This window comes from Vipera berus, assembly GCF_964194415.1.
Source record: "Vipera berus genome assembly, chromosome: 1".
Taxonomy (NCBI): Eukaryota; Metazoa; Chordata; class Lepidosauria; order Squamata; family Viperidae; genus Vipera; species Vipera berus.
Window position 1 is genome coordinate 21,062,592 of NC_138202.1, and position 18,872 is coordinate 21,081,463.

Sequence of the window (18,872 nt, forward strand, 5' to 3'; positions counted from 1 at the left end):
GCAGTTTCAATAGTACTTGGAAAGCCATATGTTATTTACTCATGATCCATGCAAACATGCACAAATGAAATCCTTCATTTGTTGACTGAGACATCAAGTGACTCCTTCTAATTTGAATGGCCCATCACATATGTAACATCACTGAGAGAGTGTTCATTTCATATACAGCCTTTTCAATTATGTACAATTATGTACATGCAACTCATGTACAGACTGTCAAAATTTTTTAAAAATCCTGGTTCATCATTTATGTTCCACAATACTTGTAGATGTTGGGTTACTTTTCCCAGTGTTGGGGCAGGAGTTGACAGATCAGATTTTTGTACTTGGACAAACTATTAAAAAACATACTATGACTGTGAGAAAGAATTTTAATTGCATGCGTGAGGGTTTGGAGAATGTATATGATAAATATGCTTGGACTGTGGCATGCTTTGCTCAAATTGATTGATGAGTTAAGCATATGTGAGAATCACAGAATCATAAAATCATAGGGATGTGAACTTTGGAAGTCTTCTAGTCCAACCCCCTTGCCCAAGGCATCATCAACAACAAATATCCAATCTTTTCTTGAAAACCTCCAGCAATGGAGCACCCGCAACTCTGGAAGGCATTCTGTTTGACTGATTAATCATTCTAACTGTCAGGAAATTCCTCCTTATTTCTAGGTTGAATCTCCCTCTGACAAGTTTCTACCTACTGCTTCTTGTCCTGCCTTCAGGAGCTATGGAGAATAAATTGACACCTCTTCCCTATGACAACCCTTCAAGAATTGGAAGACTGCTATTAAGCCTTCTCTTAGACCAGGAGTGTCAAACTGCTGGCCCAGGGGCCAGATGCATCACACCAAAAAAGTGCCCACCCCATTGCCGGCAATGGGGAAAAAAGTCACGATACGTTGTGACACATCACGTGATGTCGCAAGCTTGACACCCATGTCTTAGACTTAGACATACTTATCTGTTCATCATATGATTTAGTCTTCAGACCCTTAATCATCTTTGTTGCTCTTCTCTCCTTCTAGGGCCTCAGCATCTTATTTGTATTGTATTGTGAATAAATGGAATGCTTAGTAAATTATTCAGTACTGAACAGAGACTAAAACATATGAAGAACGGTTGCAGGAATTGGGTATGTCTAGCCTAGAGAAAAGAAGGACGAGGGGTGACATGATAGCAGTGTTCCAATATTTGAGGGCCTGTCACAAAGAGGAGGGAGTCAAGCTATTCTCCAAAGCGCCTGAAAGCAGGACAAGAAGCAATGGATGGAAACTAATCAAGGAGAGAAGCAAGCTAAAACTAAGGAGAAATTTCCTGTCAGTAAGAACAATCAACCAGTGGAGTAGCTTGTCTTCAGATGTTATAGGTGCTCCATCACAGGAGGCTTTTAAGAAGAGACTGGATCTCCATTTTTCTGGACTGGTATAAGGTCTCCTGCTTGAGCAGGGGTGGACTAGAAGACTTTTAAGGTCCCTTCCAACTCTGTTATTCTATTATATATAAAGTGGTAAATGGACGTGGTGGAAGCAAGAATCTTTTTGCAAGGATAGAAAAGTATAACAAATGCAATAAATTGGCATAAACTTCATTTACTTATATTTCTATTTCTTAGCTTACTATTTCTTAGTATACATCTATGCTCTGCATAATATTCCTAGCTGGCCCTGAAAGGAAGCAATATGTTTGAGATGTATGATGTATGTATGTATTTTTGATATTGCATCTAGATTGGGTTCTCTGATATTATGGTAATTAATAACTGCAGTTATGCTGTCACTGGTATGCCTTGTTTCTACTGTTGCTTTGTTTACAAATTGTTTCATTTACTGCTGTTGTGTTTTACCATTGTTGCATTTTGATTTGAGGGGGCTATGTATTCTGTAGTGGCTAAAGAATTTCCAATAAAATAAAATAACATAGATGAAAAGCAGTATCTCCCTTCTATAAGTTCAACAGAATGCATTGCACAACCAGGTAAAATCAAATTAATTTCTTATTAAACGAAATACAGAATTAATAAACAAATTAATAAAGATGTGTTTTATAATTTAATCATAAAGGATTGTGTTGGCAGTGACAGGCTGACTTGTCTGTGTATCTCTTTTGAAACTGATTTTATGTTAAATGGAGATGCAGGAAGAAAAGATAGATAGAAAGAGAGAGAAAGAAGAAAGGAAAATGAGATGGAGAGAGAGAAACAGAGAGCGATAAGCAAGGAACAACTGAGCAATTTTTTTGGGAAAAAGTAGGCAAAGAGGGAAAGAAAGTGCGCTCACATATGCACACAAAAACAGTGTACTTTTCTCATCAGTTTGCTCTTGGTTGGTCTCTAAAGGTTTTAGTCTAAAGAGCAGCTTAAATTGAAGGATGAAAGGAAAGGGGTAATTTGCCATATTAATAATGTGTGTTGCGCTCTACTAGACATAGAAAGATGAAGATCTAATGAGAGGTTCTGCAAGAGAGTATGGAACTTTAATTTAATCAGGAATTGAGAGATGAGGCAGTTATGATTTATTGGCAGGGGGGATGAAAAGGTATGGAGGAAGACAATGAACAGCATAAGACTCGGGATCCTTTTTCTGTAGGAAAACTCACAGTGATGAAATCAAGCACCATCACTTGATTTCTAAAATTCCAGAAAATAGTTTGATCTGATTCCTGGTTTACGTATCCCAAATGCTCTTGCTTAGCATGTACTGTTAAAAGAGCCATTTCACACTTTACCTGAAGAGGTACCTAGTCTTATCTCAGTTGCTCTATGAGTGAGATGACCGGTCTTTAAATTGATACATACCTAAATAATAAATGTTCAGTGGGATGATGCAATAAATTTGCTAGGGAGAAGAGCACTGGGAGTCTATTGCTCATGCCTCTATCACCTATTCTCAGTGTTGTGATTCAGGGTCAGCATGTGGGTTCGGCAGTTGGGTTGGACGACTCAGAGGAGGAGGAGGAGGGGGGTGTTGAAGAGCTTGCTGAGGGGGTTGGACAGCTTGATGAGAGCCCTGAGCCAGGCCCCTCTCACCTGGTCACGACGCAGACCCAGCTGTGTGAGCCTGACAGCGTGGATGAAGATGACCCACAGCTGGCCCTGTTCAAGGACGCCCGACGCAGGAGGCAGTCAATCAGGAGTAAACAGAGGAAGGCAATGGGGCTCCTCAGAAGGAGGCAGAGAGAAGCCACGCCCTGAACTGTATTTAAGGGGGAATGCGTGGGAGGGCTGGTTTGCTGAAGGCAACCGCTTGAAAAGCTCCTGTTTCTTGGTTTGTGTCTTGTTCTATTTGTTTTTGTAGCAATAAATTTGGCAGGCATAATTCCAGCCTCTTGCCTTCTTGTAAAAGGGGTTGTCCCTGCCTTTTCTGCAGGGCCGGTAGCAGGCTGGTACAGAACACTCTGGCTGTTAACTTCTTTCAAGAGAATTACTTTCCTAAATGCTTCATCTTTTCAGTTTATGGCCAACAACATGACGAGAAATAGAACCTTAGTTCCTGAACTGGGATCTTATCTTATCTTATCTAGCTTGACTGAAATGCTAAATCTAATAGTCAACCTTTCCGGTTCCAAATGTGACATATCTGAATTTTAGAATATTGTTGTTCGGGGCATTTGACTGATAGAAAAGTTTTGAAACAACATCTCTTTCTCCAAAGGGAGGTTTTAAATGTCTCTTCTCCCCCACACCCCAAAGATATTTAAAGGCTTTCCACATGTCTAGAATATTGAACTCTGATGGATACTTCCTGATTACTTCTTTAAAAAGAAGTTTGACCACTGAAATCTTGTATGTCACACTGTTGAAAGATAACACGAGTCACTGACTTTAGAATAGAGGTCAGCTTCTCAGTGTGGAGCAAGCTATGTCATAGGTATGAGATATAAAGCTAATATTGGGGTAAAGGCTCACACCTCCCCCCCCAACACATCTAACTTAGTGCAGTGTGCTCTGATTGGAAGCAGATTGATCAAGAGAGAGATACTTGCCATTCACTGCTGTGTGGGCAGATAAGTAGTGATGCTGGATTGAATCCGTCTGCATTCACACCATTTTATCTTCCATTGAACAGGATCGACTTTTTCATTAAGGGGAGTGAATCCCATCTATCACTTTCTTGAAGATGGCAAAAAACTGTCTGAGGAGAAAGTCATGAGCCATTTTAAGATAGCCTGATGCCTCCTGGTTTAGCAGAGAATTGTATTTTCTCTGTACAGGTAGTCATTGACTTGCAATAATCTGTTTACCGACACTTCAAAGTTACAATGCTGTTGAAAAAAGTAACTTATGTTTTTCACACTTATAACTGTTGAGGATCCCCATGGTCCTACTTTGGGCGTTTGACAACTGCCATGTATTTATAACAGTTGCCCTGTCCAAGAGTCATGTGATCACCACTTGTAACCTTTCAGCCAGCTTTTGACAAGCCAAATCAATGGGGGGAAACCAGATTCACTTACCAACTGCAGTGATTCATTTAACAACCGCAGTAAAAAGGTCATAAAATGGGGTACAACTCACTTAACAACTGCTTAACCATGAAGAATTTGAGCTCCATCGTGGGTCATAGATTGAGGACTACCTGTGTTGTTGAAAAATTATTTGGTTTGAAAAATCCTTGAATTGTAGGTATGGAATAAGAAGGGGCACCATATTGCTCTGTCAAAGTGCTTTGATTCAGCCCTGCTAATTGATTTAGGAACCTTACACCATCATGGACTATTGTGCTGTAGGAATCTTGCTACCCCCTTTTGTGCCAGAAGAGATTGGAAGGGGACAGAGGATATACCCGGAAGCAATCAAAAACAAATCTCTCTCTCTCTCTCTCCAGATGTAAAAGAGAGTTTTTATTTGCTGTGAGACCCAAAGCTCTGTCCAGGGTAAAAGTGGGGGGAAGACCAATTAAATATTCTTAATTATTAATATGAAATATGCTCTTGCAATAACTGGATACAAAAGCCCAATTCTTCCAGGAGAACATGCCTCATTCAGAATTTATTGGGTGCATTATTCATAGCTTAAAATTTAAAATGCAAATTTGGAAGGAGGCTGAAATAAATGCACAGAAGTGAGATTTCATTTAATAGATGTCAGGAGTGAAATTGGTTTGTTGTGTGGGTTTGGGAAGACATTTCCTAGAGGCTGGTTTTTTTCTGGGCAGCACAGGTAAGCTATTTCACACTTGTCTCTAAGGATTTTTTTTCCCAAATGTGTCACACAACTGCAACTGGAGAAGCTGAAGCATCATCCTTGTCTATTTTGCTAGAGGATGGAACAGACATGGAGACTCCAATTCTCCTAAGGCAGCCATGCACAACTTCTCAAGATCGAAGCTACACTTAGCCTTGGAGAGTCATGCTATGGGCTGGGAAGTACCCAGCAGCAAATCATGTATAGGGCTGGGAGAAAAACTAGGATAGATTAAATTTACATTTAATTAAATTGAAATATAGCTATCTTTCTTCAGCTGTGTATTGAATATATTTTCCCTTTTCTCCCATTAGAATAATAATTTAATAGTAACTTTTGAAAATAAAGAGTTCTCAAAGAACATGCTTAAGCTGCAGTGATGACCATTGTCTGGTAGGCTTGTAAAGAGGAATCAGATTCAGGAGGACACATATAGCTAACTTGAGTAAATATTTGGAGAAAGGGTTTTATTTATTTTATTTATTAAATTGATATACTGCCCTTTTCCTTTCAATTGTCTGCCTGGAACTGCAAAGTATATTTTCGAAGGAAGGAAGGAAGGAAGGAAGGAAGGAAGGAAGGAAGGAAGGAAGGAAGGGAGGGAGGAAGGAAGGAAGGAAGGAAGGAAGGAAGGAAGGAAGGAAGGAAGGAAGGAAGGAAGGAAGGAAGGATCATTTGTTTGATCTGGCACGACCAGGTTCAGTTATTGTGTTTAGCAGTGAATGTAGTGGATATTGGAACTTCAGTACTATCATCTCTCAACTATCCTTCACATTCATTCCATCATAGTTCTGGGTGATGCAGTTTTGCTTGCCATTATTACATGGGAGCACTTCTTTTAGCTGGAGGAAGGAATCTTGCAATGTTTTTAGCCTTAACATCTTCCATATCACACTAAATAGCACAGTTGGCAACATATAGAGGGATATGGAGGTACATACAGTAATAGTTCTCACTGTAATGTGAACTTATCTAGATTTGCAATCTTGAACAAAAACAACCCAAAACTTATCTCAGAGGGTTTGGGGTTTTCATTTTTGCAATTTTTCAATAATATTAGGGGGAAACTATCTAAAAAGCACGAACTCATGAAAATGAGATATACAATATCACATATATAAAATACAAGTGCGTTATATTAGAGAAGATTACATGTAAAAATTGAAGCATTAAATAGAAATGCAAACATGATCCTTATGTCTGGAGAACTGTGTAACAAAATACATTTTAATCTGTGTGGCTTTATTCCATTAAACTTTATGCCAGGCTAAAGTCTTTGAAGTGTCATCAGACATTTTGTTCTTTTTATCCTTGAGCTTTTGCAAGGAAAGGGCTCTCTAGAATGTCTTCTCAAAGATTTATGGCTTTACTGACAAAATAAAAATAAGTAAATAATGATAGTTCAACAACATACAGATTCTCTTAAGTATCTAGTCCTTTAATAATTCATGCAACAAAGACTGTCTCATTGGAAGATTGGAAGGAAGCATATTTAATAGCATTCTCAATATACTAATGTAGAAAATTATTCCCACTGAGTATTTTGGTCCTTTGGAATTCTTAAGACTCAGTTTTAATAATTTGGAAATTGAAGATGCCAATAGGGAATACAATGATCTGCCTTGTAAATAATCAGCCAGGTGGTCCAACTAGTTGCAATAAATAAATTTATGTTGTTGTTTGCATAGGCAAGGCATGAACAATAATACAGTGAATAATAGAATAACAGAGTTGGATGGGACCTTGGAGGTCTTCTAGTCAATCCCCCTGCACAAGCAGGAGACTCTATTCCAGACAAGTGACTGTCCAGATTCTTCTTAAAAGACTCCAGTGATGGAGCACCCTCAACTTTTGAAGGCAAGCTGTTCCACTGGTTAATTGTCCTCACTGTTAGGACATTTCTCCTAGTACTTGGTTGCTTCTCTCCTTGATTAGTTTCTATCCATTGCTTCTTGTCTTGCCTTCTGGTGCTTTGGAAAATAGATTGACCCCCTATTCTTTCTGGAAGCCCCTCTAATATTGGAACATTGCTATCATGTCACCTCCTAGTCCTTCTTTTCACTAGACTAGACATACCCAATTCCTGCAACTATTCTTCATATGTTTTAGCTTCCAGCTCTTAATCATCTTTATTGCTCTTTTCTGCACTCTTTCCAGAGTCTCTACATCTTTTTTGTAACATGGCGACCAAACTGGATTCAGTATTTTAAGTATGGTCTTACTAAAGGTTTATAAAGTGATAATAAATCAAATATATCTTACGCTTAGCATTTTGAGGTTGGTACAATCCCACATTGTCCTTAAACTACTTTTTAAGCATTGAGAAATAAAAATAGACACATAGAAAACTGACGGCAGAAAAAGTCCCAGTGGCCCCTCAAGTCTGCCCTTTGAGTTTTTTTGTTTTTTTGTTTGTTTGCTTGTTTTTGTTTTCTTTTTAATTCATTTATCCTTTTTAATTATTAATATTTATTATTTATTTATTTTATGGTGATTTTTTTAATTTTGTTTTGTTTTATTTTATTTTTATTTCATCAGTAAAGGCAATGGTGATGATATAAATGTTCTTAAAAGTCTATACATTCCTTCACTGCTAGGAAACAACATTGGGCTGTTTCTCAAAAATGATTGGTACACAACTTTTGCCTTGTGAAAGTGAGCTAAACATCAGACTCTGGCAGACCCTTCTGGAACAAATGATTAAACGACAGAGATGTTATATGTATGTAAGCAGATGTTATAGTAATATGTGTACATATACAGTCTTGTATATTAAGCCAGAGGTCCCCAACCTTTTGGACACCAGGGACTGGTTCCGTGGAGAAAGGTTTTTCTGCAGAGCAGAGGGTGCCTGGTTTTGTGTGCTGCCTGCATCTCGTGGATGGGGCTTTGCTTGTTTGTGCAGACCAGTTGCTGACATGCCACGGCCTGGTATTGTATTAAGCAGAAGTTAAGACAAAAGAAGCTTGAAAGTTATACATAAGCTTCTTTCAAGCTTCTTTTGTTTTAACTTCTGCTTTGCTAAGCATTTGTATCTTATCTTCATTTGAATTCAGTGCAGTTTGGATTCCCAGTTCCATGAGTATGCTATCTTTGAATTTAAATAGAGATAATTGTTAGCTGGATGTGTAGATTCTGGATGTGAAATTTAATCACTGTCAGGAGACAGATATTGACCAGGATTGGGCTACAAACCCAATCAACATCAGAAGATTAATTCTAGGAGTTGGATAGAATAAGGACCAGGGACAGCTCCCAGAATGTTGGCATCTTGTGCAGAAAAAAAAGCTGCACTATTGGTAAAACTGGTTGGCTGATTGGCAACAACAAACTGAATCAAATCAAGCAGTAGAACTGCAAGGAATCCAAGCATCCTCTCAATCTTACAAGTAACATTTATCAGAAACAGGCTGTCACAGAGAAGAAAGGATCAACCTATTCTCCATAGCATCTGACAGGGCAAGACAAGAAATAACGGGTGGAAAATCATTAAAGAGATATCCAAACTAGAAAAATCCTGTGAGAACATTTAATCAGTAGAACAGCTTACCTTTGGAAGTTGGTGGTGCTCCATCACTGGAGATTTTCAAGAAGATTTTGGACAGCCATTTGTCTGGAATGGTATAGGGTTTTCTGCCTGAGTAGGGGGGCTGGACTAGAAGAACTCCAGGGCACTCTCCAATCCTATTACTCTATGTTCTATAAACATAGTAAAGTAACAGGCAAGTGAACAGATTCTTCTAGCTAGCTTCTGAAATTAAAAACGTGTAAATCTTGGTTCTCACTGCTCCAAGAAGCTCAGCTGCAGGTGTGCAGAGGTTCTCCTTTGTGTGTTCTACATTCAAAGAAAGCCTTGCTCACAAAAGATTTAGACACTGAACTTTTTTTCACTTGCTATTACTTGAGCCTGTATCTTCTGTCATATACACTTCTTGGAACTGAGTACGGCTCAGTTATTCTTTCATGGTTGGAGGATTCCTTGAATGTTCAATGAATGGATCCAAGTATGCATCCTTGAAGGTGTTGGGAGTGCCATGAGCACCCTCAACATCACTAAAAGCAACCTCTTCTTTTTCTTCTTCTGTTCTTCCACTGTTAGCTACTGAGGACTATTCATCAGATTTAAGGTGTTCATTCTTAAATGTCAAATTCTATATTCTGTGAATCTAGCAAATATGAATGAGCTAATTCTTTTATGATTAATATGAATTGCCATACCTTAGGTGACCATGGTGTGACAACTCCTTAGTTTGGGCATAACATAGTGGCATTTCTTAAAACATCTGCTAGGTTTTAACCACTGAGCCACCATGCCACCTCTGGAAAGCCAGTAACCTGGGTTCAAAACTTGGGCGCTATCCTCACTCCAGCTCCTGCCAACCTAGCAGTTTGAAAGCATGCAAATGCAAGGAGATAAATAGGTACCACTGTGGTGGGATGGTAACAGCTTTCTGTGATGTCATGCTGGCCACATATTTTCAGACACCCTTAGCTCAATGGCTTTGAAATGGAGACAAGCACCAACCCCTATAGTTGGCAATGACTAGAGGAATAAAATCCACAGGGACTCCTTCACCTTTTTACCTAGTAGGTTTACCTATACTGGAAGATCAGAGCAAGTTGAATTTTTCTTCTTGAAAAGCCTCTTCCTTGACCACAAGGTTGTTATGAAGGTAGTCTCAGCTCAGAAGGGGACAACTTGCTTCAGCCAATGTGCTGCAGCCAACTCACTGCCAACTCACTGGTCAACTCACAATGGGACAACTCACTATAGGACAACTTGCTGTGGGACAATTCAACAATTTAATTTAATTATTTAAAATCATTTTAAAAATCATTTTAATTTTTGTCATTCACATTTTATTTTGTCCCTCCTTTGGCATCCTTTCTTGAATGATTCTATTTGACTATTTCTTTGACGTTACTGCAACTTTTGTCCCATGGTGAGTTAGCTGTCATAGACCCTCTCAGCCAGTAGATTATACGATGATTTTCTCAGCCAGTAGATTACATGATTTTTTTTATTTATCAAAAATGAAATAATTCCTTGATTAGATTACCTAAGAGATGGGCTTTATCATTCATCTTCTGTAAAACTGGAAATAGTGCTCAAGAATAGGAGGAGAAGCAATAATAAGAAGGGCTTTCCTAACACCCATATTATTTTTCTGCAGTGAACCCTGAACACCAGTGTCAGATAGTAAGCAGATAGTAAAAGAATTTAGTGAAGCTAAGTGAATTGGTTTTAATTTTAATTTTGAATGGGTAATTTTTGCCCGACTTTGCTCTTCCTGTATTCCTCTTTCCCTTCTAACTTTTTTTATCTATATATCCTGTTACCTTGCATATGCCTCTGTACGTATGTAGATTTCTTGGTTTAGAAAGGGAGCATCTCATTAAAAACTTCTTCATATGCCAAGTCTGCCTAGTTGCCCCTTGTGTTTCAAGTCTGGTGCAAGGTTTATGACAAGGATGAGCAGAGCAGCTCTTGAGCGAAAAGAGAGCTTGCACAAAAAAGAGGATACTGAGAGTAGTTAAGTTTACACAGCAACCACACAGATACACTGAGGTGTGTACAAAAAGTTTTACTTGTGGGATAAGAAAATAGCACAGTCCAGGAAAAAACAGTCCAGGTCATACACGAGTAATGAAAAGATAGCAGATAACAACAGTCCAAGGATTATCTGATACGGAGTCTTCTTACCAGTCCGTAAGTCAAACACAGTTCTACAGGTTTAGCAAAAACAGTAGCAAACCCACAAACCACGATAAACAGCAAGTAACAGCAAGCGAGAGTAAATGTAACAGAGAAAGAGAAGCTGTCTCTAGCTCCCTCTTATGGCTGTAGGAAACAGCGCTGGCCAATCATTAGAAGGTATGATGCAATGCATTACATAGTTAAAGTGATACATTACAGTTCTATAACAATGATACAATTGTAGTTCATATATATATTGCCAACCCAACCAGTTAGGCCACAGACATATACCTAACAGTTTAATAAGTTCTTTATTGTGGAATTTGAGCAGGGAGATCCAAAGTATCTTCATTATATTTTTATTTGTTTGATTGCTTTTTAGAGCTGGGCTAAAGGAAAAGCTCCTGATAGTAAGATTAGGAACTCTCCAGAGAGGCTAACCTCAAGGGAGTTATGATCAGCTTCATAAATGAATTTTTACTACAGGACCCCTCACTCAGAGATTTCAATTATCTCTTCTCTCAATTTATAACACATGGCATATATCACAGCTATAGGGACTTGACCTGTTCAAAAGCCCTAGATCAAACTTTGAATATTGACACATACTCTGAATTGGCCTTCTGTTGTACATATTTATCTTGTCTGCTTGGGGGGAAAAACAGATTCTTGACTTTGTTATTGTTACATTATGTGTGTTGAAGAGAAGAATTTAGGCCCAGTTCTTTCTATATTATAGAATTACAACAATTTGATACACAAGGTATTGGTAATGGGTACAGGACATTTTTTCTCAACCTCTGAAATGTAGTCTTTAACTCCTAGAAATCCCTAGCCAGCATTCCGAGAGCTGAAGTCTACACATTTTAAATTTATTGAGATAAGATTAAATAAATAATAAACAGATTGTACTTTCTTCAATTCACAGAGGAGACAATATAACCTAGTGGCGGCTATTAAGCTTTGTTAAAGTTCAACACCTTCTTCTCTTTGTTAAATAAGTTCATGGCTTTGTTGTAACCCATATTTAGAAGGAAGCCAGGGGTCATGCCAAAGTGCAGTAGTTTGTTACTTATTGCTATATATCATCTAGATTTAAAATTATCACAGATGGATACTGTGCCAGTATGATATGATTAATTGTACACTCTTCTAGTTTTCTAGTCTAAGCATAGCACTGGGTGTAGAGAATATAACTTTTAGAAAGTATGATTATATTCTTTCATATGGTTGGAATTGTATGCCAGAGTGCAAAAGAAAAGTGGCGCTGCTAGAGCGGAGGACTTGTGGACTTCAACTCCCAGAACTCCTCAGCTAGTCATACTTTAGAGGCTTGAAAAACTATCCCTAGAACAACTATCCCTAGAACAACTAGCCTCTTCTGTTCATTGTGTATCTATTTTTAAGGCTGTTGGAAACTACAATTGTTTTGTTTTTTATAATTAATGACAAACCTCTCTTCAGTACACAATTAGTTCAGTGCACTAAGGGCTCTCCTAAGGTCAGTTTGAGTCAGAGAAAGAATTAGAACATCATCCACATATTAGAAAACAGGCCAGTATTTGTCCAGCTGAATCTAAGAAGTCTAAAATGTAAAACCAACTCTAGTGTTTTTATAGAGTGAATTCTAACAGCAAGCAATTTGGTAGCTTAGGTCAGGGATCCCCAACCCCCTGGCCACAGCCCATTTGGAACCGGGTTGTGCAAGTGGTGAGCTGGTGTGCGAAACACAGCTTTACTTGCACGAATGGCAGACTGGAGCAAACATGCACAGCTTGACTTGCATGGGTGGCAGGCTGGTATACATATGCGCAGCTCAACTTGTGCGAGTGGTAGGTCAGCATGCAGGTGTGCTACCCTGCCACTTGCGTAGCCCAGTTTCCCTCTCCCCCCTTTCCCAGACCACCAAGCTGTAAAGATTGGGGACCACTGGCTTAGGTTTAATAATGTAGTTTAATATTGTAGACTAAGGTACAACTTGTGAAGTTCTGATTCTGATATGTTATTGTTTTAAGTAAGACAATATTCTCCGAATCTCCCCCCCCCTGTTAAATATAATAATCACAATGACCTATTTTATAGGATCGGTGCAAGATGTACAAAATGCTTCAAACACACACAGAGTCTCAAATATGTTGCCCACTTGACAAAAATCTATCCATTAAAAATATGTTTTAAAGTAATAATCAATAATGGGATCAAGACAAATATTTCATTTGTACTGATTCAGCGTTTTACTTGTTTCTGAACAGTAGAAGAAGCTGAGATGGCCAGGGCTGCAATTTTTTTTTCCCCAAAAAAGAAGAAAACTTTGCAAGTGTGAGTAAAAGACCAATATATCTCTCCACTAACTATCCTGCACTGGAAACATGAATTCCCATTCTGTCCCAGTTAAGCAATTCTCTCATGCTCATGAAGCCAATACTGCAGAGTTACAGAAAGTGGTAATGGTTTAACTGGTCTGCTGGAGACCTCTTCAACCCACATTAGTCTTGCTTAATGCAGCTAAAGGGAATGCAAAGATAACTGAATTCTCCAAACATGCCTGGTTCGATTTTCCAAAAAGCCCTTCTATGAGCAATTATAGGAAGGTGGTGGACGGGCAATAAGAGGAAAAGATTTCCCTCAAGCACACACTGGGAGCAAGTGGGCCTAACAAACAGTTATTGCAGCTGGAGAAGATCCCTCTGTGGCTTAGTGCAAAAATAAGTCTAAAGACAACATTTTGCTCTGTCACCAAGTGATTAATGGAATGGGTAGAGGGGAAAAAAGCTGGAATTACATAATTCTATTGCATCCATTTTTTTAGATATAATCGGTGCTGGAAGGGAATGGATTGCTCTCATTTTAGATATTAATGGCGTGCCCTGTCAGTTTTAGTGAGAGTGGTTTTGATTAGACTGTTGCTGATTGTTTGATTGTTGATTGTCTGAGTTGGTAGTTCCTTGATTGGCGGTATTGTTTACTACTTGTTTGTTGGTGTAGTATTAACCTTGGTGTTAATTTCTGCTTATCTGAGTGTTGATTGCTGGCAAGGAAATCTTTTGGTCTTTTTTACTTTCTTTTTGGCTTTTTGATTGCCTTTCTTGAATGGTATGTAGTTGTTGTTTTATCTCCCTTGATGGCTGATTTATCTCATTTGCTCAGAGAGCACCAAGGACTCCACAGTTCAACCCTGAGCTGCAAATATTCTCTTCTATTGGTAGAGTTAACAGAAGTTTAACAATGGCAAGTGAATCTCTTGAAGTTGCCCAATGTCATTTCTTCCTGATGACTATGGAAAAGAACTATAAAGCAACCTGTTTTTAAGTAGCAAGTCACACTAAATAAGTGAAACCAAGAGATCTAACAGATGTTCTTCAGGGAAGCTCCTTAACAAGTCTAACTTCTAAATAGATAGTGTGTTCTTGGTTAACTTAAGAATCCAAGGAAGGAATAAGAACAAAGAACATAGAATCACAGGACTGGAAGGGACCTCAGAGGTCTCTTAGGCGCACCCCCTGCTCAAGGCAGGAGAGCTTATACTGTTCCAAATTGTTGTCCAGTCTATTTTTGAAGACCTCCAGTGATGGAGTACCACAATGCCAGGAGGCAAGCTATTTCATTGACTAATTAATTAATAACTGTCAGAAAATGTCTCCTAACTTCTAGGTTGGATCTTTCTTTAACAAGCTTCCACCCATTACTTCCGTCCCATCTTCTTGTGTTTTGGAGAATAAATCAATTTCCTCTTCTCTGTGACAGACAGCTATCATGTGCCCCGCTCCCGAATCCTTCACTTCAATAGGCTGGAATCAATTTTTTTTGGTTGACTAATAGAAGGGAATGTGAAGACGAATGGATTTCTCTGTGCAGCTGTGGCCTGAAAAACTTGTGTCATGTTTGTGTTCAAGCCTGAAAACAATTTGTATTTGTCACAGTTCATCAAGCTCATTAATTGATATCTCCTTCTGCTCATTCACAGATGGGCTAAATCAATTAAAACCACATTACTTCAATCTTCAATTTTCTAAGAAGGTAATTGAAGAAGTCAAAAGATCAGGTTGTGTTCTTATTCATCTTTCCAGCCTACAGAAGAGAACAAGTAAAGAAAAATGTTGAATAAGTATAGTATGCCATCAGAATCACTTTTGTGAGATGGGTGACCATATAAATTAGATAAACAAGTAAATAAATGATATCTGGCTATGGAAATAATGTTGATAGGAGAAAATAATTAAATTCATATGAAATTTAGTTTTGGGGACCATTGTGTTAGCTGGGTGGTGAACTGCTTGCATGAGATAGGTTGCATTTCATAACACTGTTTTGCTGAAGCATGCTGCACTTGTTTAGGAAAACTTTACATCAAATCCTGTGAGAGATGGACAGAAAAAGGCAAAAGTAAGAACTTCACATAAGGATATGTGCATTGCTGGGAGAACATGTGGATGAAAGATCTAAAATTCACATTAAACTATAATTTAAAAGAAAAATTTTATAACATGAGGTACCGTTGGTATCTTGAAGTTGAAACTAAAATACTTTGGCCACCTATTGAGAAGGAAGGACTCACTGGAGAAGAGCCTAATGCTGGGAAAGATTGAGGATAATAGAAGAACTGGGCGACAAAGAATGAGGTGGCTGGATGGAATCACTGAAGCAGTAGGCATGAACTTAACTGAACTCCAGAAGACGACAGGAGAGCCTGGAGGAACATTGTCCATGGGGTCACGATGGGTTGGACACGACTTCGCAACTAACAACAACCGTTCGTATCTAACACTGGACAAATTGTCAAGAATGTATAAAGGTAGCCCTAATAAATGTTGGAAATCTAAATGTAAAGAAAAAAACTTTTTACCATTTATGGTGGACATGTGACAAAGCAAAGAAATAACAATAGCACTTAGACTTATATACTGCTCCATACTGCTTCACAGCCTCTCTAAGCAGTTTACAGAGTCAGCAAATTGCCCCCAACAATCTGAGTCCTCATGTTACCAAACCTGGAAGGATGGAAGGCTGAGTCAACCTTGAGCCAGTGAGAATCAAACTGCTGGCAGTTGGCAGTCAGCAGAATTAGCCTGCAATACTGCACTATATCCACTGCGCCACTATGGTTCATTTGGAGTAGGATTGGAATAGGATTCACATCTTAATACAGAAGATTCTTAAAGTGAATATAAATATAAAACCAGATACTTTTTTCTTAGATTAATGAAAAAAGAACTTGAAAAATTTGGAACTTTGAAGTTATATATGCTGACAGCAACATGAATATTTTATGCACAAAAATGGAAGAATACTTTGATTCCCAGAATGGTTGACTGGAGTGAGCAAAGATGGTGAAACTGACTGCTTTGATTAAAGAAAAGAACACAGTTTATTGTGTTTCTACTTGGAAACTGCTTTTGGACTTTGAATTTTTGCTGATTAGATAGATTTGTTGTTATAGAAATGGCTAGTATATATGATCGTATAAAAGCAAAAGGTTGAGGTTGTATGTTACTACCTTATTCTACTGCATGCTTTTCCTTTACTTTTTCCCTCTACTTTTTTTCTCTGCCCCTTTTCCTCCCCTATTTCCCCATTATTTTCATTTTTCTTTGCACTTCCATATTTTATATTTTGATAAACTAATAAAAACATTTGAACACTAAAGATTGTAATTCTTAAAAATCAATAAAACATTTAAAACAAAACAACAACAACAAACATTTGAATTGGGGAAAATGATAATGTGCTTTCCAGGAATAAATAGGACTCCTTGGTCAATGGGCAACTAGTATAGCAAGATTATTTTGTTTGGGAAGGTGGTTTGTCTTATTAACAGCAACAAGGAAAACTGGATGGTTATCCTTAATAACAGCAATTTCTTTTCATGCTGTAAAAGTAATGCTGTCAGTCCAATCCTTGATTAAAAGGAAAGATCCCTGCAAAGGGATAATTCATTTGAATATCCACTGAAGGCTGTTACTTGATTTGCACCTTTCTGACTTAAATTTCACACCAGCCAGGAATAAAATATTCAAATGAACCCATTTTTCCCCAATCAAAGGTTGTTTAAGCATCTGTCCACCCTCCCTGTTCGCATGGCTGACTCTTAAATGTTAACAAGGAAATTGCAGGCTTTAGTGGAAAGATAATTATATTAGATATGTATGGCAAATACCAACATTCTCTGATTATTCATTGTTCATCTTCAAAAGTAAAGACATTAGCCAAACCAGGAACTGATGTCTGCACTGTATATCATAGCACCTTATTTAATGTGAAATTTTTAGTTTCTGCCTTTCTTCCTTCATCATGACACCCCTAGTCCTTCTTTTAATTAAAGTAGACATACCCAATTCCAGCAACCATTCTTAAGATGTTTTAGCCTCCCGTCCCCTAATCATCTTTGTTGCTCTTTGCACTTTTTGTAGAGTCTCAACATCTTTTTTACATTGTGGTAACCAAAACAGGATGCAGTATTCCAAGTATGGTTTTACTAAGGGTTTATAAACCAGTATTAATACTTCATGTGATCTTAATTCTTCCGCTCTGTTAATGCAATCTAGGATTGTGTTGGCTTTTTTGACTGCCACTGCACACTGCTGGCTCATATTTAAATGATTGTTCACTAAGACTCTAAGATCCATCTCACAGTTGCTACTATTTATTGAGCAGTATCAGAAATCAGAAATCAGATCAGAAATCCATCCCACTGTATCTTACCAGAAAAATAATCCTTTTTCTTTCCCTGTTCAAGCTGTGTCCTGCAACATACTAAAGAACCCCTCACATGTACATATGTGTGTGTGAATGTTAAATTTGTGAGGTCCTTGGTGCTCTCTGAGCTTAGCTTTTTTCTTTCTTTCTTTTTTTTGCAGAGGTTTCATTGTGGCATGTCGTCAGTTTTGGGGCAAGTGTTCTTGGTGGCTTCTCAATTAGGCTGTTGCTTACTGTTAACTTGTTTGAGTTGCTAGTTTCTTGATTAGGGTATTTACTTCTTAATTGTTGGTCTAGTATAATATTGGTGTTAATCTCTACTTATCTGGGTGTTGATTGCTGGTGAGGAGATACTTTGGTCTTTTTGTATCCTTGTTGACTTTTTATTTTGTCTCTTTTGAATGATAAGCAGATGTTGTGTATTTCTTTATGCCTGATGATGGCTGAGCTACCAGAATAAAAAGAGAGAGTAAAGCCCATGGATGATGTTACATGGGTGGATAATGAAGCAATCAAGCTCAGAGAGCATCAAGGATTTCATAGTTTAACCCTGAGCTACAAATATTCCGGTGCTTTTTTTTTGTAAAAGAAAAAGGTGCCGGAACTCACACATGTCATACAACCTGCCTTGCCTACCCTACAAGGTTCCATCCAAAAAAGATGCCGGAACTCCATTCTGAGCGTTCTATGAGAAAAAAAGCCCTGAAATATTCTCTTTTAATGTTAAATCTCTTGCTATATTTTCTGGAAGAAGAATCCTTAGTTTTCTTTTTGCTGGTTATTGCTTTAGACATCTCTTCTTCACTATAATTGTTGTTGTTGTTAGCTGCGAAGTCGTGTCCGACCCATCGCGACCCTATGGACAACATTCCTCCAGGCTTTTCTGTCCTCTACCATCTTCTGGAGTCCATTTAAGCTCACGCCTACTGCTTCAGTGACTCCATCCAGCCACCTCATTCTCTGTCGTCCCCTTCTTCTATTGCCCTCGATCTTTCCCAGCATTAGGCTTTTCTCCAGTGAGTCCTTCCTTCTCATTAGGTGGCCAAAGTATTTGAGTTTTAGCTTCAGGATCTGGCCTTCTAAAGAGCAGTCAGGATTGATCTCCTCTAGGACTGACCGGTTTGATCGCCTTGCAGTCCAAGGGACTCGCAGGAGTCTTCTCCAGCACCATAGTTCAAAGGCCTCAATTCTTTGGCGCTCAGCCTTTCTTATGGTCCAACTTTCACTGCCATACATTGCAACTGGGAAGACCATAGCCTTGACTATACGCACTTTTGTTGACAGGGTGATGTCTCTGCTT